The sequence below is a fragment of the Protopterus annectens genome, chromosome 2.part0 (assembly GCF_019279795.1).
Source record: "Protopterus annectens isolate FY-2018-M chromosome 2.part0, PAN1.0, whole genome shotgun sequence".
Lineage (NCBI taxonomy): Eukaryota > Metazoa > Chordata > Ceratodontiformes > Protopteridae > Protopterus > Protopterus annectens.
This window is the reverse complement of record NC_056728.1, coordinates 1,552,573,030-1,552,597,098: the sequence shown is the minus strand read 5'-3', so window position 1 is coordinate 1,552,597,098 and position 24,069 is coordinate 1,552,573,030.

Below are 24,069 nucleotides of genomic sequence, written 5' to 3'. Positions count from 1 at the left end.
TAAAACTCTGGAGAATTATGCTGTATTACAGTGTCAGCATTTGGTCTACCCAATGTGGAAATAGAACCCAGAGTCTTCAGTAACAAAGGTAAGTATGTTACCTGAAGTGCCACTGACAGTATAAGTATATGAGTAAATGTAATTGTTAAAAGCACAGCTTCCATTTATATTATCAACATATATTACACCATCAAGTTATAAAGCCACCTGCCACAGAAACCATAAAAGATACAGCTTTATTAAAACATGGTTAAGTGCTTTCATTTCACTATATTTGGGAACTTCATCAGAACAATTAAAATACATTATTCAAAGATTTAAATACTATTCATATAAATTTAAAATCACATGACCCAGCTCAATCAACCAATAGTAAAAATAAATAAATTATTCAGATTACTTTAACTTCATTTCTTTTTCAACTGCAGAATTGGATTTAAATATATAGACTCATTTATTCCTGTAATGCTGTGGCATAAAGCAGCAACTGCCTCTTAAATTCAGTAAAAGTTAAATGTTACTCAAAAATATTTCTCTACTGATCAAAATCAACTTGTTCCAGTACCATAAAATGTAATTTATGGATGTTAAAATCTTTAAGATGTTTATATAAAGCATTTATATTACTAATTTTCCTAACATCTAAAAAATGTTCATAAAAACTGTCCCACAACCGCCGTTTTGGTTTACCAACATAATATGCAGGACAATAACCACTCTGCACCAAATATACCACATTCTTGCTTAAACAAGTGTAATGACATTTGATCATATATTTCACATCTCTTATAAATACAATGGTCTGTTTGCCAAATATGGCTACATCGGGAACAAAATCCACATTTATAGGTTCCATTTTCATTAAAAAAACACACACACATTCCTCATAGTCTTATTTCTTTCCAAATAATTCTTAAATGATGTATTACATTTAAAAACAATTTTTGATGGTGTGTCCCCTAAAACCTTTACACAATCTCTATTCTATGTGATCAAAGTCTAAATTATTTTTAATTTTACTTACAATAGATCTACTATCCAGAGAATATGATGTTATAAATAAATTCTTATTATTAATTCCCTCTTTCACATTGTTGTGTTGGGCCAGCATTAATTGACCATTGTTGGCACCAAAATAAGTGTACAAGTACCTAATTGTCTTTTAGTTTCTACTCCTGTTCTGATATCATCCAAAAATTTAACAGAATAGCCCCTTGCTAAAAACATTTTCATCAATTACCTACTTCCTTATAAAATATATCAACAACAGAAAGCATTCTAGCTAATCTGACAAGTTAGCCCTTAGCTATAGATTTTTTTTAATGATAAATAGGGTGTAAACTAGAAAAATGAAAATAAGAATTTGAATAAGTAGATTTTCAAAAAATGTTTGATATAAACATAAGCTTAGAAATATCTTTAGAAAATTCTATTAAAAAACAATTTTCTTACTATCATAGTTATGACAATTTCAGAAAATTCACAGTACCATTAATCTATTTCAAAAACTCCTGTAGTCTCTCTAGACCATCTTTCCAAAGAACAAAAATGTATTATATAATAGCCAAGTTTTACTAAAATCACTTTTAAAAATAAATTGTTCTTCCCATTCAGCCATAACTAGATTGGGAAACATAAGTCACATACCACCCCATGGCCACACCAGTTCTTTGTTAGAAAAAAACTGCCCTTCAAAAAACAAATAATCATTTTTTAAAACAACCTCCATTAAAACTACTAATAAATTGGCATTCTCGGAGGGCATATTAGAATGTTTAAGAAGCTGCTTCTTAAACCTAATTAACCTGATGTCAAGAGGAATAACACTAAAATGATTATCCACATCAGTATTAACAAAAATCACTTCTGGATCACAAAACACTTCTCTAATTAAAGATAAGAAGCACCATGAATCTTTTCATATATGGGGTAAATTAGATGTGACCATTTTAAGTGCCGAATTTATATGTTTGGCTATAAAAAATTTATTAGATATTCTTGCATTGACTATAGGTCTAAGATGTGGCTTTTGAATATTATGTATCTTTGGAAGACCAAAGATATTAGCCACCATAGGTCTATCATTGCACATACATTCAAATTCATTATTACTAATGTTTTTTCTTTTATAAGCATCTCCCGTAAAAACATATCAGTTTTTGCATAAGCTACATTAACTTCATTACAGGACACAATTTCCTATGAATCAGCCACAAGAAAAGAATTAATCTGGTTTAAATAGGTTTCATTATCCAGAACCACCAATTCACCCTTTTGTCTGGTTTTAAAACTTGAATAGTTTTATCAGTGCTAATTTCTGTAAAATATTTTTTTTCTCTAATAGTCATATTAAAATGTTTCTCCTGATAATGAGTATTAAGAATATTATGAATATCTATTTCAAATGCCTACAAATTATAATTAGGGAGTGGGTTAAAGGTACTCGTTATAAATAAAATGTTAACATTTACATTACCTTGTCTCCCACAAAACCACAAAGATAAATTTTACTTGCGTACAAAGATTTTTAGATCTATTAATGTTTCAATTATATTCACTCATTTTGAAGGAATAAAAAACAGACCTTTTGAAAGAATATTTGCATGGGTGACAGTGAGTTCCTTGGATGAATGATTGTAAATATTGAAGTCACCACAGTCATTCAAAATAGGAGTCACTACCCCATCTGTTGATTCAAAAGTGGGAAACGTACATTCGGTTAGTTCTTCCATCTATATGTCCGAAAAAAACCTTTGTGTCTCACAGCCTGCTGAATGTACTGATCATAGATTGCTGATTTCTCCCATGTGTATTCCTCTGTTGATTCTGTCAAATATGCTCAGATCTCCATACTTCACTATGTTCTAAAGTGGAGTTGCGTTCAGCTTTCATGGTATTATAGCTAGATCCCTCTTCAACTTCTCCCTCTTTATCCTGATTGGACAAATCTCTAAAAGAAACATGGAAACCAGGAGGGAAGGGATATACAGTGGATATAAAATGTGTACACACCCCTGTTAAAATGCTAGGCTTTTGTGATATAAAAAAATAAGACCACAATAAATCATTTCAAAACTTTTCCCACCTTTAATGTCACCTATAAACTGTACAATTCAATTGAAACACAAACAAATCTGTTAAGGGAAACATATAAACAAATAAAAAATGTACAATATGCTGACTGCATAAGTGTGCACACCCTGAAACTGATACTTTGTTGTGTGTGTACACCCTTAAACTAATACTTTGTTGAAGCACCTTTTGATTTAATTACAGCATTCAGTCTTCTTGAGTACACACTTGCCATCAATTAAAGAGACTCTGATTAACCCCAAATAAAGTTCAGCTATCCTAGCAGGATTTTTCTGACATTTACTCAGTTGCCTGCTACAGCAAAAGCCATGATTTGCAGAGAGCTAACAAAGCATCAAAGGGATCTCATTATTCAAAGGTATCAGTCAGGAGAAGGGTACAAAATAATTTCCGCAGCATTGGATATACCATGGAACACAGTGAAGACAGTCATCAAAAAGTGGAGAAAATATGGGACAACAGTGAGGTTGCAAAGAAGTGGCTGTCCCTGCAAAATTAATGAAAAGACAAGACAAAAACTGGTCAGGGAGGCTCCCAAGAGACCTACAGCAACACTGAAGGAGCTACAGGAATTTCTGTCAAGTACTGGCTGTGTACTACATGTGACAACAATCTCCCGTATTCTCCATATGTCTGGACTATGGGGTAGGGTTGCAAGATGGAAGCCTTTTTTTACACAGAATAACATCCAGGCCTGGCTAAAATTTGCACAACAATACATCAAGTCTCCCAAAATCATGTGGAAAAATGTGTTATGGTCTGATGAGACCAAGGTTGAACTTTCTGGCCACAATTCCAAAAGGTACGTTTGGTTCAAAAACAACACTTCGCATCACCAAAAGAACACCATCCCCACAGTGAAGCATGGTGGTGGCAGTATCATGCTTTGGGGTTGCTTTTCTTCAGCTGGAAGTTGAACTGGGGCTTTAGTCAAGGTGGAGGGAATTATGCACAGTTCCAAATACCGGTCACTTTTGGCCCAAAACCTTCAGGCGTCTGCTAGAAAGCTGAAGATAAAGAGGAATTTCACCTTTCAGCATGACAATGACCCCAAGCATACATCAAAATCAACAAAAGAATGGCTTCACGAGAAAGAACAAAATTAAAGCTTTGGAATGGCCCATGTGCCATGCTGATAGACTCCTACCCAAGAAGATTGAATGTTGTAATTAAATCAAAAGGTGCTTCAACAAAGTATTAGTTTAAGGGTTTGCACACACAACAAATTAGTTTACGGGTGTAAACACTTATGTAACCAGCTTATTGTATGTTTTTTTTTTTTTTTTTTACATTTTTTCCCCTAACAGATTTGTTTGCTTTTCAATTGAATTGTACAGGTCATAGGTCACATTAAAGGAAGGGCAAAGTTTTGAAATGATTTATTGTGGTCTCATTTTTTATATCATAAAATCCTGGCATTTTAACAGGGTTGTGTACACTTTTTATATCCACTGTACTTTCCCTTTACTATAATCTTGAGTATCTTTCCGTAATTTCTCAATTTTATGCAACAAAATTTTATGGCAAGTATTGTCCACATGACTAAAAATATTTCTATAATTTGTCTCATAATGGGCAAAGTTTAAATCACCACAAAGCACTTTATTTAAAAGGTCCATCTGATGAGACAGCTTCTCAGCTTCTAGGTTATTGTATTTTACTATCAATTTCATGATTTCATATTCTGCTTTGTCAAAAACTACATGCAAATCCCGTATTATATCATGATTATTATTACTTATTTTACTAAATTTAGGTGGTAAAGTAGAGAAACAATGAATTTCTTCAATGATGATGAAGTGTAACACACTGTTTGACTCCTTAAAGTCCTTTAGCTAGCCTGCTGGACTTATTCATATACTCCTGGCATTATTCAAAGTGTAACTGAAATGACTAAGTGGTGTGCTTCTAGGATCCCAGTAATTAAAAAGAACAGTCAAGTGGGAAAGTGCAATGATGCATTAGTGCATATTCTTCCGACACTATACTGGATACTTCCAGTGGGTTCTGGCAAATACCTTCAGAAAAAGCAAGTCAAAAACACACGACCTTCATTACCTATATGGTAAGGTCCTGATTTAAGGGACTGCCATTTTGTATAACCACATTATCTGAAATTTTTCAGAGAAAAATAATCAATTTACTCAGTGGTCTAGATATTGTCCTTGATGTTAGGAATGTCATAGTGTTTGGTCCACATAGCAAAACACATTCAAGGTTTGAGGCAGTGTTACTGACTACTAAAAACCATGTGGTTTAAAGCTAAACTAAGATGAATGCTGATTTAGTAAATCAGAGTGATAGTGCTTTGGTCACAGTATAAATACTGGTGGAAATGAGATGCAGTCGGAGCAATAGCCAAGTAGCATAATCCATCCTATGTAACTTCACTTGGGGAAGTTTATACTGGATCTCTCAAGAGCTTTTTCCTTTAACAGACTTGTTAATGAAAGATGCAGATTCACTGTGGGGACATACTGAAGCCTAAGAATTTGCCAAAATAAAAAAAAAATGTTAATTAAAACTCTAGTATATTATGATATCACGAACTAACAATAATGGGTGCAGATGCTAGCAGCCGTGATGACCCAAGTGCAACATTGCTTCAAATTATAACTCAAAACTGTCCATAGTTTCACAGAATGGTTTTACATCTAAACAATTATCATGTAAAATTACTTTCTTCAAAATAATGCCCTTAAGGTCCCCTGGATTATTACTATGACATAATTTAAAATGCATTGCAAGAGGCGGTCTAGCATTTCTTATGTCCCTAAAATGCTCCTATAATCTAAGCTTAAAAGCCCTTTTAGTTTCCTCTGTATAAAGCAAGTCACAAGAACATCTCAATGCATAGCCGACCCCTTGTGTATTACAAAAACATCTCCCATTGGGTCTGAAAAATAAAACTTTTGTATAAAGAAACTGCATTCATTTTAAAATATAGTACCTTGACTCCTACTGGTCTGAACACTGAGGGCAACTGGAAGTTTTTAATTTAAGTTTGAATTTAATTGTTTAATAGGAATGATCAGGTGCTTTTATTAATAGTATTTAAGATGTGAGGTAATGTATTGTTTTACTCCTTGAAGGCTGTTAAACTGAGGCACTAGAGTTTTGGATGTGTGCTGTTTTTACACAATAGATACCTACTTTTGGACTCACTGGCCTTTGCTGTCTTATCCATCTGCTTTCTCCTTACATTGTGGTGTTGTTTGATTATTATCAATATGCCTTCTTAGTGTAAAAATGGACCCTTCACCCAATGTTCACAATTAAATAAAGTGGCTTTTCTGTACTTTGTGTTAGACCCTACATCTGAGTAATAAATTCAGTAAATCTGAAAGTTAGTTTATTATTCTAGCCATCTCTCTGTTTTGCCTCCAACATACCTACTTCCCCAATCAATAAAGATCAATTGTTATCAAGCCCATTAAATTCAAATTTTCAGACCTTGATAAAATGCACACAATTCTGATATTATAGCCAAAACTAAAACCTGGCTCAAACTGTTGTCTTTCCCTATCACATGAACTCTCCCAGAGTGTGATGTATATATATATATATATATATATATATATATATATATATATATATATATATATATATACATATGCATTAAGCAATCATTTATAGGTTCATAGGTTCATAGGTTGATACTAGGCTATCTGCCCTAGGGCATTTACAAGCCTAGCAAGAGTATGTTTGGCTTTCGCCACCCTTTTAGATTTGTAGACTGTGCCTATGAATAGTAGGTCACAGAATATAGTCCCTTTACGGTTAGTTTATTGTGCCTCTGTCTAGCAGGGACCCAGAAGTGATCCCGGGGTTATACTTACGATCTCCCATCCACTCATCAAGATTTCTCTTGAAGAGGGTCAGTGAGGGGCTCTGCCTAACCTGGACTGGAATTTTGTTCCAGAGTGATGGGAGTCTCTGGGAAATGAATCTGTCCCTCCAGCATGTCTTATTTATTTCTGTGCTCAGGTTTAAGTCTCTAGAACGTGTAACTCTAAGGGATTTGGATTTCTTGAGATGGAGCATGTCCATTAATTCTGGGTTGGACATGGCTTTATATGTCAGGCACAGATCACCTCTGAGTAGGCGGTAAGCAACTGAGTAGAGCCGGAGTTTCTTTAGCCTACTTGCATAGGGCATCTGTTTGATCCCTTTATCCTCTTGGTGAGGTACTTTTGGGGTCTTTCCAGTTGCTGCAGCTGTCGGGTAAGGTACATCCCAAATGGGGCATTGTATTCAATTATGGGCCTGATGACTGATGAATAGAGTGGTACAAAGACTTCTCTTGATCTAGATGTGAAACCTTTTGCGATGAGGTGGGCTATATAGAAGGTCTTTCTGACCACTTTGGCAACGTGATTGTCAAAGGACAGATTACTGTCTACTTGGGTCCCCAAGTCCCTAATTACTTCCTCCGTGCTTAGTGTGTTACCTCCTATGTGGTAGTCTGTGGGCACTTTGTTTTTCCCAAAGGGGATGACTATGCATTTTTTTGCATTTAGGCCATAACTCTGGCACCAGTTATCTGACTCTGTGAGACCCTTTTGGAGTATGCTTGTGCCAGCCGGGGAGCTTATTATGGCACCTAGTTTGCAGTCATCTGCGAACTTTGTCAGCCATAGTCCTCCCGTGTTTGCCTGTACCTCAGAGAAGTAAATACCGAACAAGAGAGGTCCCAGGACTGAGCCTCCACTTGTAACTGGTTTAGAGTCTGACAAGGCACCTGCAGTTCTGACTAAGTGGGTTCTATCCCTGAGCCAGTTTGCAACCCATCTTATGACATAGGGGTTGATATTTAAGCTAGTGAGCTTATTTATGATACCTGAGTGGGGTATTGTGTCGAAGGCTTTTGCGAGGACCAGGCAGGCTGTGTGGACCACTTTCCCTTCATCCATGGCCCTGGTAACTGTTTCAAAGAAGTTGACCAGGTTCAAGAGGCAAGACCTGCCCTTAACAAAGCCGAACTGGGTAGGATCCAGTGTCTGAAAGTTACCAATATCATTGTTTATGAGTTCCATGATGATACGCTCCATAGCTTTGACCAGGCTAGTCAGGCTTATAGGGCGATAGTTTCTGGGGCCCGTTGTGGCACCTCCCTTGTGGAGTGGGACCACCGTTGCTGTACTACATTCCTTGAGGTAAGGCTGAGGTTGAACAGGGACTTTAGGTGAGGGTTAAGCTCATCTTGTAGCTCGTGTAAGACGCATCCTGGGTCACCGTCTGGTCCCATTGATGCTGTGTTTTTTGCTTTGGAGAGGGCAGCGCTCTCACCTGATCATCTGTGATGTCTGGGAGGTTACACTCTGTTGGGATGGAGATTTGCTCTTTTGGTGGGGATTGGGGGGGGGGGGATTTGCACTGAATCTGTCTGCCAGGATGTTGGCAATGTCTGTTGGTTCAGTGTATTTTTTGTCATTTTTCACTAACTCGGAGCATATCTGAGAGTTGCTGCCCAGGTTCCTGACATAACTAAAGAATGCCTTGTGGTTGTCCTTAGTATCTTGTGCAATTTTTCTTTCGAAGCTGGCCTTAGATGATTTTATGAGGGATCGTAGCTTCTTGCTAGTACTGATCAGAGATGCCTTCCCTTTTTGGGATCTTGCTCTATCATATAGTAGCTTCCTCCTTTTGTTGCACAGCTTATTTATGGCCGGGGTCCACCAGACAGGTCTCCTGCCTTTGGAGGAGTGAGTCTTGGTTTTATTTGGGATGGCACGATCCATGCATTCCTGTAGGTGTCCATAGAATGCATTTGTGAAGGATTCTGCGGTTTGAGCTGTGTTTTCCACTGGCCTAGGGGCTTTGAAGGTTTCCACCTCAGTTTTGAGAAGTGTGAAGTTTGCTTTTGAGAAGTTCTTCACCGTGGCTACCTTGGCTGAAAGTGGGGATGGGATATGGATGTCCAGTGAGATTAATTTGTGGTCTGATCTTACCAGTGAGGGGTATACCTCTGGTGAGGAACATAGAGTCCCTATGTTTGTGATGACCAGATCCAATATGTTTTCCCCTCTTGTGGGGGTATTGACCTGTTGTTCCATAGCATTTGAGTTTATAAATTCTAGGAACCTTTGGGCAAGGGTGTGTGGGCTTGAGTAGTTTACCCAGTCAATGTTTGGGTAGTTGAAGTCACCCAATATGATGGCGTTTGGAGAGACTTTCATGTTCTTCAGTGTTTTCAGGAAGGCCAAGTGGGGTTCCTGAGTTTGAGAGGGTGGTCTGTAGCAGGCTATAAACTAAAAAGCAGTTTTGCCCACTGTTAGTTGCACGTGGATGGTTTCGTTGCTTCGTGCAGTGCTACTAACCTGGAAGTGTGGATATTTTTGATATATATGGATACTCCCCCTCCTTTTGTGGTTCGGTCCGAGTTTTGTGGCCGGAAAGCATGGTATGAAGTATAACCTGGTAGTGCTGAGGTGCTTTCTGGAGCCTTGAACCAGGTCTCTGTTACTGCACAGACATCGATGTTCTCCATACTGAGGAGAGTCTCGACTGCATGCATTTTGAGGTTTAGACTTCTGGCGTTGAGTAGCATTACCCTTAGTTTCTTTTTTTCTGTATTGTCTATGGAGGTGGGTTTGTCTTTTGAGCCTTGCCTAAAAAAGGCACTATGTGGGTGGCAAGAGCCTTAGCCAGTATTCGAAAGCCCAGGGGTAACAGGTGCAAGCCATCCCTAGCGAAGCAGCATGGCTTGTCAAGCATGTCATCCCAGGCTGACAGACACTGGATCCCCTTTGAGTGACACCAATATTTTATCCAATTGTTAAAATTTGACATTTTTTCTTTATACTGTGGCATCATTCTTGGTGAGGGTAAGATGCTACTCAAGGTTAGGATCATACCAGCCTGGGCTACATGATCAGAGAGCTCCTCTATGTCTCTTTTCATGTAGTCCAGGGAGGTACATCTCAGGTCATTCACACCAGCATGGACAATGACGGAGTCATATTTGTACTTGCTTTGGAGTGACCTGAGTGCGTGTGTTATGTGGCGGATCCTGGCACCCGACAGACAGCTTACAGTGACCTTCTCCTTGTTCAGCCTGGTGAGTGGGATGTCAGTGTGTCTGACTATAGAGTCACCTATTACAACTGTATTTGGTGTGTTGTTTAGCCTTATGGGCTGGGACTGTGTGGCACACTGACTTTGTGGACTATGTGATACATGGGTATTGTTGTGGGGTGGCAGTTGTTTGGTGGTTTGCTTTGGAGGTCTCTGTTTCTTAGGCAGGTTTTTATTTAGAGCCTCCGAGTATGGTCTTGTGTGTTTATGTGTTTGGTTTGTTTTTTCTATAGGTCTATGTGAGACTGGATTTGTGATGTGTGCAGTTACCTTCTTCTCCTGATTGACTGTGCTAGTCATAGGTCGAGAGAGCTCAGCCTCCAGTTTGGCAATATAGTTGCATCTCTCACATATATTTGAGCTTGTTTGGAGGAGAAAAGGTTTGTCTGTGTACATAAGGCAGTTGTAACACTGCCTTAAGATTCCCATATTTACCAACTGGACTGGAGAGTACACATGAAACTGACCTTTGGACATGTCAGGATATTTGTGATTTTCTACTTTTGACTGTTTTAGAAGGGTTTAGAAGAGTATAAGAGAGGATTTAGTGCTTTAATTTCTTCTAAGTTTGGATTTAGAAGAGTATAAGAGGGGATTTAATGCTTTAATTTCTTCTAAGTGCAGGTGAGAGGCTATAAAGTGAGAATAGAGTGCTTCTTTAGAGATACAGATCAGTTCCAAGGGAAAAGTGAAGAGCAGACTTTGTGGAGCCGGTAATAGTTTAAACCTGTTTAGGCGGCGCTGCCCGATACTAAAACTGTGCTAAAGCAGGTTTTTAAACAGGGGACTGGAAAGAGCTAGGAAATAGCCCAAAATGGCCAATAAACAACAAGATCTTGTTCAAAAGACTGTTATTTATAAACCTACCTTCAATATTCTAAAACAGTATCACATACAAACAGTAACAAATTCCTGAATTTATGAAACCTCAAACAACAACTGGCATTATCTCTCAAACTGTCTTTCTGTACCCCACTCTTATATTTCTTATTTATCACTTGCATTTAAACTAGCTTGGAACCACACCATAGAAAGTGACTTCTCCCTAACTCTATCATCCACCTTCCCGAAAAATGCCATCTGTAAGTGGGCTATCAAAACAGAAATCTCCAAGTCCTCCAACTAATATCTTGCTGGGATCATTAACACACACGAGCAAATGGCCTCATTGTCTGGTATGAACCTTTTAAATATATTTCTGCCTCTTCATGTAAAATATTATCCTAATAATGAAAAACAGATAAAACATTACAGTCCATGTTTACCGATACTACACTCAAATGAAACTGCAAATAAGAGTCCAAATGAATTTATTTTAGTGAAGTTACTATTAAGAAACATACAAATGATAATCACAGACAGATAATGGAAAACAAGTACTAATCTGGGAAGGCCCCTAAGACAAGTATAAAAAAGGATTGCAACTCTCTTCAATATGCATTTAGAAAAGTCACAGTCAAAATGACATGTTAAGACTTAGAATATAATTGAACATCAGTGACTATATCATATTTGTAATGTACTTATAATGATAAGATATTTTGTAAGTGTTATAAGGCAGACATAATTTTGTCATATGGTATTTCTACTGTATCTTGTTCCTACATTTTCAAAAGTCATAACATATTTTAAATGAAAAAAATACTAAAAGTCTGGTAATTAAGCAAGCTCCAATACTTTAGAATGAAAACACACTGACTATAGCCCAGCTAAACAAAACTAAGTTCGGAGCTTGGGTGCTCGAATATATGGAACAGGAGGAACAGCACTCACATCTTGGCTTTGGGTTGAGGGAAACCAATCCTTCACATGAGGGGCATTGATATAATAGTGTAGCCTCGCTGATAGCATTAGACTCTCAAAGTCATTGCTTGGTGGTAGCCTTAAGCGTTAGTGTATGGAACCGTGAACTCACATGAAGGCATTGTAGGCCACTGTGATGGTAAAGTTCACAAATTCATTTGTGCAGGGGTATCATAAGGTTGGCTACAAACTCCCTTACTGCCAGGATGCCTTCAAGTGTATAAACACCCCCCACAACTAAGTGAATGATGTTGCCCCTCCCAAAATGATCATGCTCTAACAGTGGATGAAATTCTTTGGTATGTTGAGTTAAAGAGTTGTGACCAATAGACCTGAAGTGCAGCAGGCATAGGGGTAAAGAGTATACAAAAGTAATAATTACCTGACTACTTGATAACAATATGGTTGCCTTGGAAAATCATGCAGAAACATATTAAATGCATAAAAAAACTATCATAATTAAACTTTGTGCATTAAAATGCAAACCAAATCTCATTTGCAACAATCTAGGACACCTAATAGAAAAGGGCTTTAAAAGCATGTACCATGCTTGCCTGTCATGTAATTTGATACTAAATAATGAGCTAAGGTCATATTTTTTGCCAAGATTGTAAACATTCCAGACAATTCAAACTCAGAAGCCATCTACAAAAAGTACCTATAGAATAGTCAAATAGTTTAGCTTCAAATTCTTTTCCACACAAGTGTCCACTACAAATAAATAGATTTTAAAAAGTTAAGTTTCAATATTTCTGGTTCTGGTTATGATATAAAACATTTATTTATTCCCAAATAAAATATATATATATTTTCCATTTAGCAGTTGATTTCTGTGTTTTTTTCATACACACAATCCCTGCAAATCATGTGATTAAGGGAAACAGATCTGTAATCTTCATTTTTTTTTTTTTTTTTGTTACAAAAAGAAATATCTCCAGAGGAAATAAAAAATATATTCTTGACACTTCATTGCAAAGCCTGTTAACTGGGTGAAGTGAAATATTGGGTGCTATTCACTGACCAGGACTACTGAAATTCTTAGCAGTTATCCGTGAAGAGAACCGCTACTTGCATATGCAAATAAACAAAGCTCAGTTTATTTGCACTGACTAAGAAAATGTAAAAGCCTTTTGATGAACATGCCTACTTATGGCAAAAACATAAAGTGCATGAAGATAAGTGCTATGTACAAGTGAACAATTATGTGAAAGCCATAGGCTTTGTATGACTTTGTATGTACTTAGATGGAAGTGGTTGTGTGGAGTCATGCTTTAAAGACTTAAGGCAAAATGTGACTACACAGCTGTTATTATTAATAGTTTTAGAAAATAAAGGGGTTTGTTATGTTTTATGTAAGGTATGCTTATGCGGACACCTTGATGTTTTTATTAAGGAGTGGAAAGGGAAGATAGGAGATACTAAAAAGTGGGAGTTACAACAAGATGGAAACACAGCAAGAAAGTATCGACAGAGTTCTGCTGGAGGAGGGGTGTGAGCAGAGGGGTACCATGTTTTTGGTGGGAGATAGACCCCCAATTTTTCAAATATGTTTTTATATAAGAGGGTATTGTTGGTGGGAAGTATGTAAGAGGATGTAGGTGAGAGAATAAGGGAAGGAAGGGGTGACAAGAAGTGTCCAGCAACAGTCCCCAGTCCATAAAGCCTCAACCATTTCCACTGCCAGATGGTGTTGCAGTAGAGGACTTAGATGCTGAAAGGGCAGGGGCCTGTAATGGCACAGTGTTTGCCATTGACTGGAGCATTGAGTCTTCCACCCACTGAAAAAAGCCTTGATTGTCTGAAGCTCTACCACATTCTCAAGCAATTCCAAAAACTCCCATACAGTGAGGCTACAGGACTGATGCCACCACCCCAACCCTATGATGATCTCTGTGTATGAGCATGCATTGAACATTCACTAACCTGCAAGGTACATGGATTGGCTGCTCTTGCAGAATTTGGATCTTTAAGTAAAATGGACAGAAATGGGAAAGAAAGAAAGAAAATACAGCCAAAATAATGTATAACTTAGAAAAGAGATAAGAAGGGAGGGGGAGACAAAGAAGAAATACACACAAATTCAGACATAATATTAGACTGCATTTAATTTATTATTATAAAACAATGTTAATGAAATGAAAATGTGTTTAATCTATGAGGAAGAAAAGATAAGCAGTTAAATCAATAAGTAACCAAAGCACTACAGTTGGATCAAACAGTACAGTTTATTAGCTGAACAATGACTGACAAAAATTAAATCTGAGTAAGTCAGTATTTACACAATTTTAGAATATATAGTCAATTTACATAAATGCTGGCATGCAACAAATAGATTTTATCTTGTGTCATTTAATGGGTACTATTAACTAGACTGTATTACTATGTCATCTCCTATTCTGGTAACAGAGACAGTTTCAGAAATGTCTGAAATGAAGCATTTTATTTTTAAACAAGCTATTGCTGCTATAAGCACTTTTAATCATTCAGCTTTAATATGACATTAATGACATTTCATTTATGTTATTTGGTGAGAAAAGATTAGATTACTGTTACTACATTTGATATCTGTCTAGCTATGTTATACAGTAATTAGGAGTTAATGAGAATTCATTTGCAGCATAAATGTAAAGAATACAACAGTAATAACAACAGCGTTTGTAGAGCTTATTATAATCAGATCAGTAAGTCTGCAAAAACGTCATGCATCTTGTACCTTGGACAGCATGCAGAGATAGCATATACAAGCAATATATATGTTTCTGCCCTTTATGTGCACATTAATTTTCCATGATTTATATATACTTTATATTTTTACCTTTTCATATGTTTTGATAGAAAATTATAGATTAATACATTTTAGAGATTTTTCTAACAGAATATTCACTGTGCTACAACTGAATATAATGTGTCAGTGTGTGTGTGTGAGAGTCAGATTATGATGTGACCTTTAATTCCATTCTGCAGACATCTAGCTAAAAGAATTACATGCTAAATGTATATTAGTAATAGACTGACAGTGTACTTTCTGAGATCTTTTTATATGAATTAATTTCAATCAATTAAGTGTTCATTTATTTTGGTGGTTGTGCTTTTGCTAGGAATCTTTCTATATACTCTCAGCCTAGGTTCTACTTTAAACTGTTATGGTCCACATATCTAAACAACAGTTTCATGTAAAAGTCTGTGAATTTTGTTTAAGAATATAAGGGGGATCATTTAAAAATATATACAGAAGTAATACCATTGGTCATTTCTCACTAAACTATGTAGTTGTCATTCACTTGAGACTGCAACCTCCAACCCCCCCCCCCCAAACATCCACTCTGAGTGCGGTGTGGTGCCTGACTGAGTTCAGCCATCGTGTACATTAAGTTAATCCTCCAGATTTACTAATTTTCCGTTTAAGACTAGATTAGTCTTACACAGAAGCACCAGTGTAAGAGTATGATGGCAGCGCACCATGCATATTAATGAGGGCGTGCTGCCTCAACTCTAAAGCTTACATGGAGCGTGGATGAGTGTAGGGGGCGTGTCGGACTGTCGAGCAGTCCAAAAATCCACGCCCCTGCAATGAAGAAATGCCGCAATTTCCAGTTACATGAGAGAGTCCGCTCACATGTGTACAATGTAACACTATACTCCCCCATATGTTAAACAACTTACAAAATTAAAAATAAAAATATTTTTTTTTTCCGATATAGCTGCCCGTAGTTGCGCAGGTTTGCGCAGGTTTGCCCATTGCTTAGCTACAGTTAGCAGCTTAGACACCAGAAGAGGATAATAAGAAAAATATATGCAAATTAAGCAACATAGCGATAGTGTAGTGGTTAGAGCCTTCGCACAAAGAGGAGGCTTTCTCGGTTCGAGTTCCCACTACTGCACGTTCCATTTGCTGAGGGAAATCTGTATACAAAAATATTTCCTGACATTTTTTATGTATAATTTTTGTAAAAAGCTTTGAAATGTTAAATGTAGTAGTGAACAAAGTATATATATATATATATATATATATATATATATATATATATATATATATATATATATATGAAGGTGAAATGGTTATGAATTCTGAGGCATGGGTACCCTATTTTAAGCAATATAAAGCACTGCTAAGCACATTTCACCATTATTGAGCATATTTAAATACAATTTTGCATAGCTGCACATCGTGCTAACCAGCACAACTGCAACATAGTTGCGCGTAGCTGTGCACAGCGCTAACCAGCGCAATGTCGGGCAACGTCGGGCAAAGTCGGGCAAAGTTGAGCAAAGTCGGCTAAACATGCTCACACCTGCTTTACTGTTCCTTAACCAGTCAGGTCTGCCCAGCAGGAAAATAAAAAGCAGTGACAGGGCTTGAACTCAGGATACTGTGCACTATAGTTATAGTATTTAATCACTAAGCCATGACAGCATTTCACAAACATGCACTTTCAACAGACACATATCTATCAAGGGAATTTTAAACATTGCCAACATCAGCTAAGGAGGCATGCCTACAGCTGAGTTTTTCCAAAACTGGACAATCACAAATAAGTTTGGGAGATGAGGCATATTTAAGTTCCATAGGTGGGAATACTTGCTATAATTGATTGGAGCTTCCCTCTGCAGTCAGTATGGCTGGTGTTGGTGAAGGCACTCGATTTAGAATGCAACACTGGGGCATCCAGGAGTCTAAAACTATGGTTTGGCTCCTCGTCCACAAACATGAGGAAAGACTCCTGCAGGGCCAGTACCAGGGTACCCAATATAAAATGGAGGCCTAGAACAGTCTTGCCCATGATCTTACCAGTGCCACTGGTATTCCTCAGACTGGTGAGCAGGTCAGGCACCATTACTCTGACCTGAAGCAACATAGGGAGGATGAACTGGACCAGTGGATCCAGGAATCATGTACGATGCCTAATGCCCCAGTACTGAGTAAGTAGCCATTGCATTAAGTAGTTAAGAATTGCTATGCTTGCCTATACTATGGATAGGTATGTCTCAATATCACTGCATTTACTTCACAGCTGCAGGTAACCGGGCTATGAACCTGCAAGCCCATGAAGATAGGCTGCAAAGGCTGCATCATGAGGCAGGTTAGTAATTACATTATTCTGCATGTACTTTTATATAAAATAAATGAGAGAGCCTTCAAAAAGTCTTTTAACCCAAAAAATAAAGGTGTAATAATCCTTTAATAAATGTATGATTCATGGAGTGTGTCTGTTTCATTTTCTTTGATATGTTGTTGTACTGTTGCATTCTACAAATAGTAGTGTTGTATTAAGCAGTGTCAACCCACACTTGGGTAGGCCCATATAACATGGATGAAGGGAGTGCCAGTAGCTTGTGTGCATATATACAGCCCTCAACTGTTGGTTCATGCCCAGCATGTACAGGTTAATCTGGCACATGAGTAGCTTGGTATTGTGTTCCCCAGAAATGTCAGTGTGCTGCCAGAAATGTAGGGAGCTGTTAACATATAACTGATACTTTCACCTGAACATATCTAGATAATTATATGAAAGTAGATCTGTCAGTGTACCATCTTAGCAGTAGTGTGTGTGAGCAACTCTCAAAATATGTTGCAGTAACATCTGCATCTTGGACAGTTTGTATGTAAGATACAGCTCATGTATATAATGATCTAGCAAAATCCAGTTGCACAATATTAGGACATTGGGTAGTGTTACATGTAAGGGGCATATAACTGCAGTTAATAGGAATGTAGCGAAAACTAGAAGAATATATAACTTGTTAATTGAGCTATCTTTTTCCACCCTACTGTATGTGCATAAAAAATGCAATTCCACACCTCAATCGGTATGTCTAATCTCAAAACATTTGTTGGGACATATGTCCTATTGGTTTATAAATATTTGCATTTATTTCTATGCATGTGCCCTGTTAAAATACCACAATATTGGTGGCCTGTTGCCATCAATTCAACCTGCGTGTTGCTGTAATGTCCACTATCGTTCTATATATGCATGTGTTAAGCTTGCTTTTCAGCTGTTGAAAATCTGGTGTGTTAGTTTAATGGGAATACTTCTGCATGCTGTTATAACTAATTGGGAATGATGTTGACTGTTACTAACCCATATCTTTATTAAACTCTCCAAAACATAGTTCGTATGGGAAGGCCGGTCCCAGCAGACCCACCTGTCCCACCTCAGCTGGCCTTGGCACCTGGCACCAGCAGATCTGGTGCCCAGCCTGGGACCTCCTCCTCCGTTGGTCCTGTGCCACCTTCAGGTGGAAGCACTGCATGGTATGGGGCTCGGCCCCCCTGTGCAAGCATGGGCAGAGGAGCACCTATCACCCTTTGAACAGTCCTGGCTGTGATGCGTAGAGAGATTGAACATTCTGTTGTAGAACCTCTACACTAGCTTGAGGCCCGAGTGGAGCAACTCTTGGGTCAGCCAGCCCTTCATACACAGCCGCCAGCACAGCCACCATCTGGGCCGTGAAGGTGCAGTGGTGACTGCCCATGGGTGGGGACCTCAGTCCCACTGCTTCCATCTGGGGGCTCATGGGCTTGCGATTTGCAAACATCCCTCCCCGTCAAAGGTGTTCACCCACATGTGTCATATACTGCCCCTGTATGCATCTTGTTTGTCTTGTCTGTTTACCTCCCCAAATATACCTACTTCCCCTACCCCACATTCCACTCTCACCTGAAAAAAAAGGGCAATCTGCTCTCAAAAAAAAAAAAAATTACGCCCCATACATAGCTGCCCATTTTGCACACATGTCCACTGGACACATGAAATGTTATTTAATTGGCATTACAAAATAGTTTGTTGTCCTCACCTCTCTCTCAGGGGTGGAAGGGTTCATAACTATCTCCAAATTTATTGCATATGCACAGCTGTTGCTGTTGAAGAAATGGGCAGCTATGGACCTTCCCTACACCCGTCCTGCACATCCCGAGCTATTTTTCATACTGTCTTTCCCTCTTTGTGCCCCTTTTTCACCACTTTCCTATCTTCCCATTTTTCTTTTCTTTCAAAGAAATTAGCATGGGGGTTAGCGGGAGTAAGCACTATTAAGCAGTAGTAAATGGGTTTGCGTGGGTTTGTGCTTGTTTGCACTTGGCTATGCGAAACCTGTGCAAACCCGCTTACAGCTGCTTAAAAGTGCCTTAGTCACTCTGTATGTGAGGGCCCTTGTTCTGCTCAGGAACAAAATAAAACACCTCTGTAAGTCTCGAACCCCAGACCTTGCACACACTACACAACATGAAGTACCACTAAGCCACGGTAGATATACATCAAGTTGGTGCTTAAATAATTATATCATACATCAGAATGAGTGAATGTAAAGGAAAATTAAGGATACCATACCACACAACTTGTTCTGTGGATATTGACCAACAGTTGTTGTGGGATTACATTACATGACTGATAAGAGAAGCAGCCATTCTAGCAGGAAATAATGTTACACCGTCACTTTACAACCCCACACAGTATCACAGCAGGACAAACACTGGCATATCTGTTTAGGGCAGAGGCCATACCTCTCAACTGTCCCTAATTTTCAGGGATGTCCATAATTTTGACACAAATTTTAGCTCTGTCCCTCTGAATCCCTCCTAAAACTACTGACTTTGGGCAGAAAGGTGGTGAATTACACTTAATGAACAATAACAATAATTAAGAGTTAGACACTTCCTTTACTTCAGAAAAGGTGTATTAATTCATATGATCTGATTCTCTCAATGTTTCAACTTAATGGGACTAATATTTTAAAGGTGTCCCTGATTGTTACTGACTTTTTCTTGACTTTTCCCTGATTCTGTTCAGATATGTACCTGATTGGTTTAGAGGTCTGGCAGAGGCAGAAACACAGAGGCATATTAGCCTTTCTGCTGTTACACCCTGTGTAAATAGCTTTGGAAGGAGTTTCGGAAGCATACCCTTATGTAGGAATACAACACTGAAATACAAATGGATGTAGCCATGTACTGGTAGCAACCAACTGTATCAATGCCAATGCTCTATTGCTGAAAAGACCTGTGTGGTGCACAGACAAAAAATAACAGGCTATTCTCTGACTACCATGTGGATAGGTCCACAGTTGGGAGTTACGCAGACAGACTACTTGCCTTGATAAACTAACATGTACACAGCATCCCTGTAAGTCCAGCAAGATAAAATCCACACAATACTACTTACGGTCTCTGTACTTCTGCAACCCTACCCAAATGTAGTTTATACCTGTGTGTGCAGGTCTGCCAAGGATGTAGGTAAGCATACTCACAGTACTGAAATGTGTCCAGTTTTTCTGAGCAGCTTGTGCTAATGTCCACACTAAAAAAGCACAAACTGTTTAGAACTGAGTAAATGAATATTCACAGTGTAGCAGTTCACAAACAATTATTGTGCCAAAGGAATACATCTCTATAACTAGCTTTGTATGGCAATTAATCGTAACAGTTGAAAATAAAGTACATCTTTCCATGTATCTTGGGGTAGCATTTTGAGGGGTGAGTACATTCCTACACTGACAAGTGGGTACTGGAAGCAGCATCATTAGGTCTGAGTACAAAATGTAAATCTCTGGTTACACCCCTGGCTTTTGATATAAGAACTATACCAACCTTCTGTCTTAAACAAAGATGTCCACACCAAACAAGGGTGATCACCATCTTGGAAAGCTGAAAGGGCCATGCCTACATGAGTCAGCAATTTATAGTACTGGTTGCTATGACAGTGATTAGTGCAATTACTACACAGCAGGCTGCATGCAATTAGCAAATTGTGGCTACTAATTGGTGCAGAGGCCATCACATGCTCATGTGCAAATACTCACAAAAGCAGGCTGCAATCGCTGCAACAAACTCAATCTCTCTGGAGAGAGAGAGAGAGAGAGAGAGAAAGGTATGTGACACATATGTATTTACTGGCATGTAGTCAATGTTTTTGAAGGGTAGTCTACATAATATGAACCATTCATATGTGGCAGCAGTACTTATCTATGCACAGATGTCCTGCTTAACTTCTGCTATGGACAATACAGTGTGTACCTGTGGGCAGTGGGACATACCTGTGAAATGTGTAGCTCAGCATTAAATGTCAAAGATCTGATCCATGTTATCTGTGTTCTGTACAGTAGTGTGGCCAATGGCTGTTGGGGAGATTAGTGCTGACATTATATAAACATGGGTGTGACAGAACAACACATGCATGATAGTCATATTAAAGTGTAGCTTAGCATTGGCAACTGCTGTAGCAGTCTAGTATGCTTATCTAGCATCTGTTGCCATATATACCCCCCATTGTTAGTTTGTGTTCATATGTGACACCGGTTTGTGTTGCAGCAAGGCCCAACAGTTCAGCTGTGAGGTCCAGGGACTTACAACAGTGTGGACCATGTGTGTGTATGCCACATACATACGGATAACTATATATGTGTCATATATATTCACATCTGTATATGTGCATAGAGCAGGGGACATATTGCAACTGTTTGTGAAGGGGGGAGATATATATGTTGGTGAAGGTTAGTATGCACATATTTGTATGTAGGTTTTAGTGTGTAACAAACAAGACAGCATACAGTGCTGGTATATGACATGTGGTGGTTAAACACTGTGGGTGGTTTGTTCAGTTTGCAATGTTGAATCCAGTGAGGCCTGCTAAAGCTACCTGGGCTGTGAGCACCTTTAATGCATTTATCCCATGACTGTGCGATTTTATTACATTACTGTACACCTTACATCCTTTGTATAACTGATATTCTCACTATGAAAGGTGAAATGTATATGTGTATGTATGTATATATCTATATATATATATATCTATATATATATATATATATATATATATATATATATATATATATATATATATATATATATATATATATATATATATATATATATATATATATACTCATACACACCTACATCTACTTGTTGCAATAGATTCTCTGTACTGTTGACTGACTGTGATGGTCAATATGTTTGTGAATACGTCAAAGATATGTATCTGTGGGATAGCTTAGTGGGAAACTGTTTATGTTATATAAAAAGCTATATTATGTTATGTTATGTTATATTATGTTATATAAAAAGCAAAAGCTGTGAATTCTGTTGTTCTGTTCTTTTGTTGTTAGGCAGAACAAGTGCTATTGCATACAGTGTGATTAATTCCCTTGGTTTTAACTTGGGTGTGTCATTGGAGGCTAAAGCACTACATCTATGATTATTGATTGGTACCGATGTTGAATGCAAATCCTGTGTGTACTGTAGTACTAATTGAAGCTCAGGGCCTGTACAGCAAAGTATGGTGTATGTCCACATTGCTTGCATCCACTGTTTTGCATGGTCCCTGTATTCATCACAGATTACATTTCTCAAGATTAAGGTTGTGTAAGAACTAACACACAGTACTGTATAGTACACACTGAAAGCTTATCTGGGTTGTCATACCTTTGTGTCCTGTAATTATGTCTGATGTGTGTGTGTGGGTATGTCTGTAACATGTCCTTTGACCTATGTGTGGTAATACATATAACTGCGTATCTAGCAACATTCATAGTGTACTACAGCATTATGTGACCTATATTCTCAATTGTGCACATATTTTGGCCACAGGTTTGACATTAACAAGTTGTGTGGTATAATAGTAATACATTTACTGGACCTTACACTGATTGTGATGGATGATATATTTCTTTACTCATCAGCTTGATGTATATCTGCTGTGGCAGGGTGGTGCATCGTGTTGCATACAGCATGCCAGGTACTCTTGTATAGTCTTCTATAGTGATTTTATTTTGTTGCTGTGCAGAACATGGTTCATTAGAAAGAGAGTGAGCAAGGCACTTTCAAGGAGTTGTGGGGTAAGCAGTGATAAGTGGCAGTTACAGTGTTTCACTGTTGGTTAGCTTATAGGTTGCTATATATGGCAGTTCAGTGATATCTGTACTGTATAATGTTAAATATGCCATATGACTTGCTCAGACATATTTTTGTATTTATGTCTTCCAGGGATCATGGCCCAACACAGGAACATGAGTTACAGTAGTGCTGAAGATTATATCATCACTAGCAGTATAATTCAGCACTACTGTCTCATGTTTTCATGAACCAGCCAGGACCAGCAGGAGCATACTGCAATGTGGCAAGATCTTGTCTGCAGGGTCAATGAGGTAGGCCTGCATAACTGCACATATGAGCAGGTGCGCCACCACTGCAGTGATCTTTTCAGACATGTCCGTCAGCATGCCGCTGATGTGCATAGAGAACAGCTTGCAACATGGGGTGGTGTTAATATCCACCCCCCCTCACCAGAGTGGAGGAGCTGGTCATGAGCCTGGTGGCACCTGCCCAACAACAACAGCAGCAGACATACATCATGATGGAGGTTGGAGCCACCCAGCAAGCACACATGGAGCATGCAGGTAACATGGCATATCTGTTGACTACTGTTATCTGTATTGGTAGATCATGCATATGTGAGGTGGAGTGTGTCGTTCAAAGATGTGGAGCCTGTTGTTGTGCAATACTGATCATTTGAAACATAATCTGTAGCCCTGTGAATGTAAACTGTTGTTGTACTGTAAGATTGCAAACACACAGTAGCAATGCCACAGTTGTGGCCACTGTCAAACTGTCTCATCTCTATGTAAGTACCTCTGTGGTGACATCAAGGCAGCGGACAGATGCTGGTGAGTGTGTTCTACATTTATTATTGTAAATAAAAAGTGCATGTCATAGTTAAGGTGTATGCCATGTACACATGTGACACACCTACCCATAATTCTTGCTGTGCATGTTTGGTGTAAGAGCACGCACATCTCATTAATGTGATTAGCTGCCTCAAACATATGCAATACCCAGACCATCTCAAACAAATGTGGCTAGACTGTAGTGACCATTGGATAGGCACAGTTGATACTCAACATGCACATAACATACACATCTATGTCATACACAGAGCATTTTAACATGCTACACATAAAGGATTTCCAAACCCTCTGTAAAGACACATTCCAGTATCCAAAATCTCATCCACACATTAAACATAATATACCTGAGGGGTAGAGGCCTATCCTGGGGCATTTAAACATTCTGCAACACACTACACATTCATGTCAGGGAAT